The 8,604-nt window shown below is 45.7% G+C and overlaps 1 pseudogene; it reads left to right on the forward strand.

Moving 5' to 3' along the window:
- The first annotated feature begins 300 nt into the window (after positions 1-300).
- On the forward strand, positions 301-743 carry LOC101708527 (small ribosomal subunit protein uS8 pseudogene; annotated as a pseudogene).
- Positions 744-8,604: the final 7,861 nt, after the last annotated feature.

Consider the following 8,604-nt stretch of genomic DNA (forward strand, 5'->3'; position numbering starts at 1 on the left):
TCACAACAGTATTTCTCTTTTTTCTGTGTCTATTGAGAAAATCTTACTTGCTTCCCCTCTTGTCTGTGAACGTGGTACCTAATGTCAGTCAGTTGACAGAATCTGGAATGTTAAGTCATCCTTGGATTCCTCAGAGAAGCCCTAGTTAGGCAAGACAGATGGATTATCTTTCAGGGCCTAGGGAAGGGGAGAGAATCACATTAAGTGTCAGGAAATGGCAAAAATTCAGTCATCCCTATAGATGATATTTTAACACATTTTTTTTAAATTTCAAAATTAATACCAAGCTTTCTGCCATCTTCCTGTGCCATCATAATGGTGCGCATGAACGTCCTGGCTGATGCTCTCACAAGTATCAACAATGCTGAAAAGAGAGGCAAATGCCAGGTCCTTGTTAGGCTGTGCTCCAAAGTCATCAACCGGTTTCTAACTGTGATGATGAAGCATGGTTACATTGGCAAATTTGAAATCATTGATGATCACAGGGCTGGAAAAATTGTTGTGAACCTCACAGGCAGGTTAAACAAGTGTGGAGTGATCAGCCCCAGGTTTGATGTGCAGCTGAAAGACCTGGAAAAATAGCAGAATAATCTGCTTCCATCCTGTCAGTTTGGTTTCATTGTATTTACAGCCTCATCTGGCATCATGGATCACGAAGAAGCAAGACGAAAACACACAGGAGGGAAAACCCTGGGATTCTTTTTCTAGGGATGCAATCCATACAAATAAAATGCCTCAATGGACCCCCTAAAAAATTAATACCAAAGCTGGGCACATTGGCACATACCTGTAATTTCAACACTCTGGGAGGCTGAGGCAGGAAGACTGCAAGTTCAGGATCAGCCTGAGTAACTCAGCAACTTAGTGAGACCCTGTCTCAAAAAAACCAAACAGGGGCTGAGGATTTAGCTCAGTGGTTTCGCGGGCCATGCAAGCGCAAAGACCCGAGTTCGATCCCCGGTACCTAAAAAAAAAAAAAAAAAAAAAAGCCAAACAAACCTGAAAACTTAAAGACAGGATCAGGAACAGTGCCATGCCGAGGCACTATTAGAGCTGAAACAAAGAAAAAAATCTCAGTGACATCGATGCTGTCTTTATTTACAATTTTGATGTTTCTTCAAGGTTTTTGAATTAATTTTAACTACATCTTCAAGCATTAAAAATTTTTTTGCTGGGCTGGGGATTTAGTTCAGTGGTGTCACCGCCTGCCTTGAAAGTGCAAGGTCCTGAGTTCACTCCCTGGTACTCGCCAAAAATATTTTTTTGTTTTACTTTGAGAGAGGGTCTTGCTAAGTTGCCCAACCTGGGCTCAAGCTTGCAACCCCCTGCCTCAGCCTCCCAGTGTGTTGGGGTTACAGACATGCACCACCATGCCCAGCTTGCTGATAGTTCTTGTTGGGGAATCATGTGGGGCAATCAGCACTGTGGGGAAGGTGTCTCAGAGTGCCGCTATCACGATTCCAGTATTGTTTTTAAATGTGATCTGTTTGACAGAAAAAGTCATAAAAAATTGAAGTGGAGCAGATTGAACTGATGCTAGTGATTCCCTACTAAGAAGGCCATTTCTCTCTCTTCCCAGCAAACAAATTAAAACCTCCCTGTGTCAGTCAGCTTTCCTTGACTGTAGTAAAATGCCTGAGATAACCAACTTGTAAAGAGGAATGGCTACAACGAAGGCTGTAGTTCAGTGCTAGAGCAATGGTCTGGCAGGCACAGAGCCCTGGGCTTGATCCTAGCACTGCAAAGAAGAGAAGGAAAGGTTTATTCTGACTCATAACCTTGGAGGTCTCAGTCTGAGGGTGGACTGTAGGATGGGATGTGAGGAATGAGGAGGGACCAGAGGACCAGTTCCCTTCAAGCTCAGCCCCAGCATAAAGACCTCTCACTAGGCCCCTCCTACAGGCTCATCTCTGCTAAACAGGACCAAGGCAGGGCATTTATGGATTTAAGATACAACAGCACTGTCTATGTAGCTGCTGTGCTGTCCATGTGTCCCCTCAGAAATTCATGCTTAAACTTAGCCCTCCGTGCAGCAGCACTGGAGGTGTGAGCCTTGGGTGGTGGTGATTTGTTTGGGAGGTGAAGGGGCTCTGCTAGGAATGGGCATAGGTGCACTTAGAGCTGGGCTTGCTAAGGTCGTCCCTCTGTGCCTCGGGCCTCCTGCCTTCTGCCTGGTGAGGACACACCATTCCTCCCTGCAGGATGACACCGCCTGGGAACCGGAGACCAGATCCTCGAAAGACAAGAAGATGCCAGTGCCTTGCCCTTGAGCTTCCCAGCCTCTAGGACTGTGAGAAATGAGTCTCCGTTCTTTATAAAGTGCCCAGGCACAGGTACTTTGTTAGAGCACCTCACGAAGACTAAGACAGTGACGAGAGCAGGAGTCAGTGCATGCAGTGCTGGCTCTGTGACCAGCAGGTGCATATTGGCCATTGAGATTAAGCCTTGCTGTCAGAAGCATCCATTTGCCGGTTGAGCTCTCCTATTTCCTGCATGTGTGTAGCTGTGACCTGTGTTCCTGCCGCTCCAGCTCCTCACACCGACAGCTGGATCCAGGATTCCTCCCCCAGCAGCTGCTTGCCTCATTGCGATGGCCAGTGACTGCAGGGAACAGAGAAAGGGGACGTTACTAGAACCTCTGCAGTGAGTCCTGGTCTCCTGCGAGCCACGGCAGTGCAAGGCGAATTAACTTATTACACAGGAAAGGTAGAGAAATGAGACTGAGAAGAAGCTGACCTTTGGGTCTAATCAGTGCTGCTCTGGGCCGCAGTGGAGGATCACGGGGCGCAGCGGTGAAGCCTCTGCTCCCCACGGACCGGGGTGCGGTGGCTGCGGGCAGAGAACAGGGCTCTGTTACTCCTGGAGCGAGGAAGGCACTGAGAGCCCAGCACAGTCATGCGCATGCTCCGTGCCCTTGAGAGTAGTGTATGTTCACGCGCTATATATTTGGGCACAGGTCAAATTCGTGTTGATAAAATCTCCTAGCTCCTTACAGGTAGGTCTTTGTCTTACTGTTCAATTAGTTCCTGAAACAGGTAAATTGAGATTCCCATAATGACTGTGTTTGTCTATTTACCCTGATAATGGTGTCATTTTTTTCTTTTCTAAATTTTATGGCTATATAGTTTTACACTATTAAATCTACCCTGGGAATCGGGCTTGACAGGATCATGAAGATGTCTTGTTGGGCATGCTGGCGCACACCTGTAATCCCAGCACTTGGGCCTGATGCAGGAGGATCACTGCAAGCTCGAGGCCAACATAGGCTACATAGGGAGACCCTGTCTCAAAAAACAAAACAAAAAAACAACCAACCAAACAAAAATTTGTCTTACTTTTCGTTGTTCCTGGAACAAAACATCCAACACCCAAAACTCAGAGGAGGAGATGGGGCATCTAGACACCAACCCTAACAGAAGGGATGCCATTTACCTTCTTATTGTGTTCACATGGTACATGTTTTCTCCATTCTAAAAGTTTTCAACATTTTTGTAAGGCTGGAATGTATCTGGGTCTCACGTAGACAGCATATAGTTGCCCTTGGCTTTGAATTCGGAATCATGACCTCCGTTAGCTGGAATGTTCTGTAGTTATCATTGAATGAAAGTCCCTGCTAGGGCTGGGGATGGAGCTCAGGGGCAGGACCTTGGTGGGGCACGCACGAGGAGGCCTGGGTAAAGTTCATTCCCTAGCGTTGAAAAAAAAAATTACGGAGACATTTGTTCTCTCTTATTTTCTTTTGGATTATCATTCATTTTACCACAGGTATGTGTTAGTAGTCTAAAAGTTATTCACTCTGTTGCTATTCTTTTACTGATTTCCTGCTGGGAGCGCTGTGCGGCAGAACACAATGGCCCGGCCTAACTCGCGCCTCCCCTCCCGCAGAGGAGCCAGGGCCCGTGGGAGAACAGGGCCAACAGGATGTGGGAGCAAGGCCAGGGCGAGAAGAGGGCGTGTCTTCCTCCCAGCCCATTCACCAAGAAACCATAAAGGGGATGTTTTGCATAACCTACTCTCCGCTCGGGCTCCTCCGGCTCCAGCTCCGGCCCAGCCCCTTGTCCATCCCCTGCGTCACTGATCTCTACCCTGTAACTGCACTGCGTTGCCAGCCATCAGGAGGAAGGCTCCACTGGCCCCAGCTTCTGTATCTCTCTTTTCTTCATCCCCCACCGCTCTCCCTCCGGCACCCTCCAGCCACGAAGGCCGAGGCAGTTTCCCCAGCGGTTACCACGGGTCTGCTTAGCTTTTTCCAGTCTGGAATGTGCGGCACCGGCACCGACCCCCGGGAGCTCACGGGAAACGCCCCAAGGCCTGGGCAGATTATGAAGCAGGTGCTCAGGCAACAGGCAGCGGCAGTGCTGAGGTGGCCATGTGCTCTGTGACCTCCCAACTCATTCCTGGGGCTCTTCGTCTTTTTTAAAAAAAATTAATTTTATTGGCACATTTTAGATATACATGGTGATCATACTCATAGTAGGGAGTGTACATGATATAACTTGAGTCTTCTTTTTTCTCTAATCCCTCCCCTCCCTTCAGTTCCTCTTCTCATTTACAAAAGCTTCATTTCCATTTTTTCCTTCTATCCTATTTTTCTTTTCCCTTCCTTCCTTTCCCCTTCCCCCTCCTTTGTTCCCCTTCTCATCTGAACATTTTTCTTCCCATTTCCCAATGTCTATTATACATTTTGGTTCTTTTTCTACACTTTTGGTTGCTCACATTAGGGAAACAATGTGATATTTGAACATGTGTGTCTGGTTAATTTCACTTAAGAGTATGGTCTCACTGGGCTTGGGGGCACACACTGGCAATCCCAGCTCTTGGGAGGGTGAGGCAGGAGGCTCACCATGAGTTTGAGGCCAGCCCAAACCACCCCACCTGCCTCACAAGCCCAAGGTCCTGAGTTCGCTCCCCAGTACCAAAGAAAAAAGAAAACAACAACAAAACCCCCCAAACAAACAAAAAAGTATGGTCTCAAGGTGCATCCATTTAGCTAGAAATGTCCCATGTTTATCCTTCTCTATGGCAGAGTAGTACTCCATTGTGTAAAAAAACCCCCACATTTTCTTTATCCATTCATTGGTGATGGGCACTTGGGCTCTTTCCAAGATTTAACGAAGTATTACAAACTGTGCCGCTATAAATATGGGTGTGCATATATCACTATAGTATGTTGCTTTTAATTCTTTTGGGAAGATAGCAGGAAGGGAAGTAGCTGTGTTGAATGAAACCTCTAGTTTTAGTTTTTTGAGGAATCTCCATACTGATTTCCACAGTGGTTGCACCAGTCTGCACTCCCACCAACAGTGGAGAAGGGTTCCTTTCTACCCACAACCCCGCCAGCATTTATTATTGGCTGACTTCTTGATAGCAGCCATTCTTTCTGGAGATGGAATCTCAGTGTTGTTTTAATTTGCATCTCTCAAATGACTGGTGATATTAAACATTTTTTCCTAAATTTATTTGCTATTTCTACTTTTTTTTCATTCATTAACTTTATTGGTACATTTTAGGTATACAATATGATGACATGCATCATTGGGAATTTGTACCTTTACATGATATATCTTGGTTCTTATTTTTTTTGTTTCTACTTCTTCATCTGAAAAGTGTCTGTTCATTTCAGACATTGTTGGGAGCAATGCTACATAATTCTAGGGAAAAATCATTTGAGTAGGCCTAGTTCTCCTGCCTACAGGCCAGCTATAACACTCCAAGACATAATTCCATTTTGGCCTCAGGTCACAAGGGAGATCTCAATGATCCCATGATGCTGTAATGCTCCAGGACAAGACCACACCTGCGGGAGATGCCCTGGGAGGAACTAAATCTTCATCTGCATAGTTCCTCATTGTTCTTAGATTTCTGCCGCCCCCACCCAGTCTTTTGTTACACCTTGTTCATCCGAATGTGATACTGAAATCTACATTATTCATTTGTTACATTTGTTTCTTTGGATGGACTAAATAAAAGGTGCTGCAAGCTAGGGCTTCTTGTCTTTGCTGCCCAGAGCAGCACTGATCAGACCCAGAGCTCAGCTTCTTCTCAGTCTCATTTGTCTACCTTTCCTGTAATTCGCCGTGTGCTGCCGTGGCTCACAGGAGACTAGGACTCACTGCAGAGGTTCTGGTAACGTCCCCTTCCCCTGTTCCCTACAAGACATCCATTTTTGGATTGGGTCTTTACATTTGGGGGGGGTCTGATTTTTTGAGTCTTTTATATAATCTAGATATTAGTCCTTTGTCTGAGAAGCAGCTGGTAAAAATTTTTCCCACTTTGTGGGTTTTCTCTTCACTCTGTTGATGGTTTCTCTTGCTGCGCAAAAGCTTTTTTTTTTTGGTACTGGGGATCAAACTCGGGTCCTTGTGCTTGCACAGCAGGCGACAAAACCACTGAGCTAAGTCCCCGGGCCCCTACAAAAGCTTTTTAATAAGATGAGATCCCTGTTGTAGATTCTTTGTAGTATTTCCTGTGCGATCGGGGTTTTACTCATAAAATCTTTGCCTATACCAGTGTCTTCGAGAGTTCTACCTATTCTATCTTCCAGCAGATTTAGTGTCTCTGTTTTAACGTTTAGATCTTTGATCTATTTCAATTTTAGTTTAGTGCATGGTGAGATAGGGTCTAGTTTTAATCTTTGGCATGTGAAAAGTGAGTTTTTCTAGCAGCATTTATTAAAGAGGCTATCTTTCTTCCAGTGAAGGTGTCAGGGCCATCATTTATATAAATCGGAGTTGCAAGAAATTCAGGCCAGAATTCCGGGGTTCCTGGGGCTTTTTGGGCCACAGAATACAGATGAGGACCCAACACGGGGCTGAGGCAGTGTCCCTGTCCATGCGAACTGTCCAGGGGGGCAAACGCATGAGGGCAGAAAACAGTTGTGGTTTCCAGGGTCCGGGAGAGGTGACTATCATGGGTAAAGGGTTTCTTCTGGGGATGATGAAAATTTCTGGAATTAGATAGGCCTGATGTATGCACAGTTTTGTAAATATGCTAAAACCTACTGAATTGCACACTTTTAAAGAGTAAATTTATGGTGTTAAATTATATCTTGAGTATTTTTTTTGGCACCTGGGATCAAACTCAGGACCTTGTGCTTGTGTGGCAGGCGCCAGAACCACTGAGCTAAATCCCCTGCCCTAAATTATATCTTGACACTTTTTTTTTTTTTTTTGCAGTACTGAGGACTGAACCATGCACGCCAAATAAGCACTGCACTGAGCTACATCTTTGGCCTTTTTTCATTTTGAGACAGGGTGTCTCTAAGTTGCCAAGGCTAGCCTTCAACTTGAGATTCACCTGCCTCAACCTTGCCAGAGTTGGGGTTATACGTGTGTGTCATCACAGCTGGCCAAGCATGTTTTTAATGCACATATACCAGATTTTCGTATAACCTAAAATGATCAAAGTAACAATATTGAGTCTACCAGTGTGACAATGGAAGAAAAAATTGGCCCAAGATATGAACTTCACCAAAGAATATATTTGGATGGGTAAATTAAAAGGTGCTCAACAGCTGATTATTAGGGAAATGAACTATTTTTTTTTTTGGTACCAGGGATCGAACTGAGGACCCTGTGCTTGCAAGGCAGGCATAGTGCCACTGAGTTAAATCCCCAGCCTGAGAAATGAACTTTAAAGCTACCAAAGGGTGCTGCTATATTTAATAAAATGTCTCACAGGGCCGGGGATTTAGCTCAGTGGTTTCGCCGCCTGCTGTGCAAGCGCAAGGACCCGAGATCGATCTCCAGTACCTAAAAACAAACAAAGACTCACATGTAGAAGTCTGATCATGATACAGGTTGGAAGGAATGGAGGGGAACTGGAGCTCTCAGATGCTATTAGTGGACACGTAGGAATCTATAACCACATGGGGAAAATCTGGCAGTTTCTTCAAAAGCAAAGCATGCGCCTACCCAATGATGCAGCCATCCCAGCCCAAGATCGTCACCAAGCGGGACGAAAGCACATGTCCATACAGACTTGTTTGTGAACAGCCAGGGCTGCTTCCCTGTCTCAGCTAAGCGCTGGAATCCACTGGAACGCCCACCATGTGAATGCATAAGGAAACAGTGGTTTACCCTGGAGAAGGAGCCCTTCCCACCAGGAGGCAGGAATGACCCACTGATACAACAACACGGACAAATCTCTAAATAATCAAACTGGTTCAGAGTGGCAACAAAGATGACATGCTAGGGCTGGGGATTTAGCTCAGTGGTTTCTTCGCCTGCTGCGCAAGCACAAGGGCCCAAGTTCGATCCCCGGTACCAAAAAAAAAAAAAAAGATGACATGCTGTATGGCTCCACTTTTGTAAAATGGAAAGGCAAACCCATAGTCACAGGAAGGGGTGGTTGTTGCGTGGTGGGTATGCAGGGAAGAGAAGAGGAGGGCCCACAGAAGGGACGAGGGTGATGTTTATTATGGTGGGGCTTGGGAAGCTGTAACAAGTGTACACAGTTGGGAAAATGGATCAAAATAAGGGCAGAAGGTGTAGCTCAATGGTAGAATGCTTGCTTAGCACTCATGGAGCCCTGGGTTGGTCTCTAGCATTGCAAAAAAAAAAAAAAAAATCATGCTGTTTCAATATGTGCAGTTTACAAGATGTA

The sequence above is a fragment of the Heterocephalus glaber genome, unplaced genomic scaffold, assembly GCF_053883595.1.
Source record: "Heterocephalus glaber isolate CG9 unplaced genomic scaffold, H.glaber_assembly_v1.0 deba00001509, whole genome shotgun sequence".
Classification (NCBI taxonomy): Eukaryota; Metazoa; Chordata; class Mammalia; order Rodentia; family Bathyergidae; genus Heterocephalus; species Heterocephalus glaber.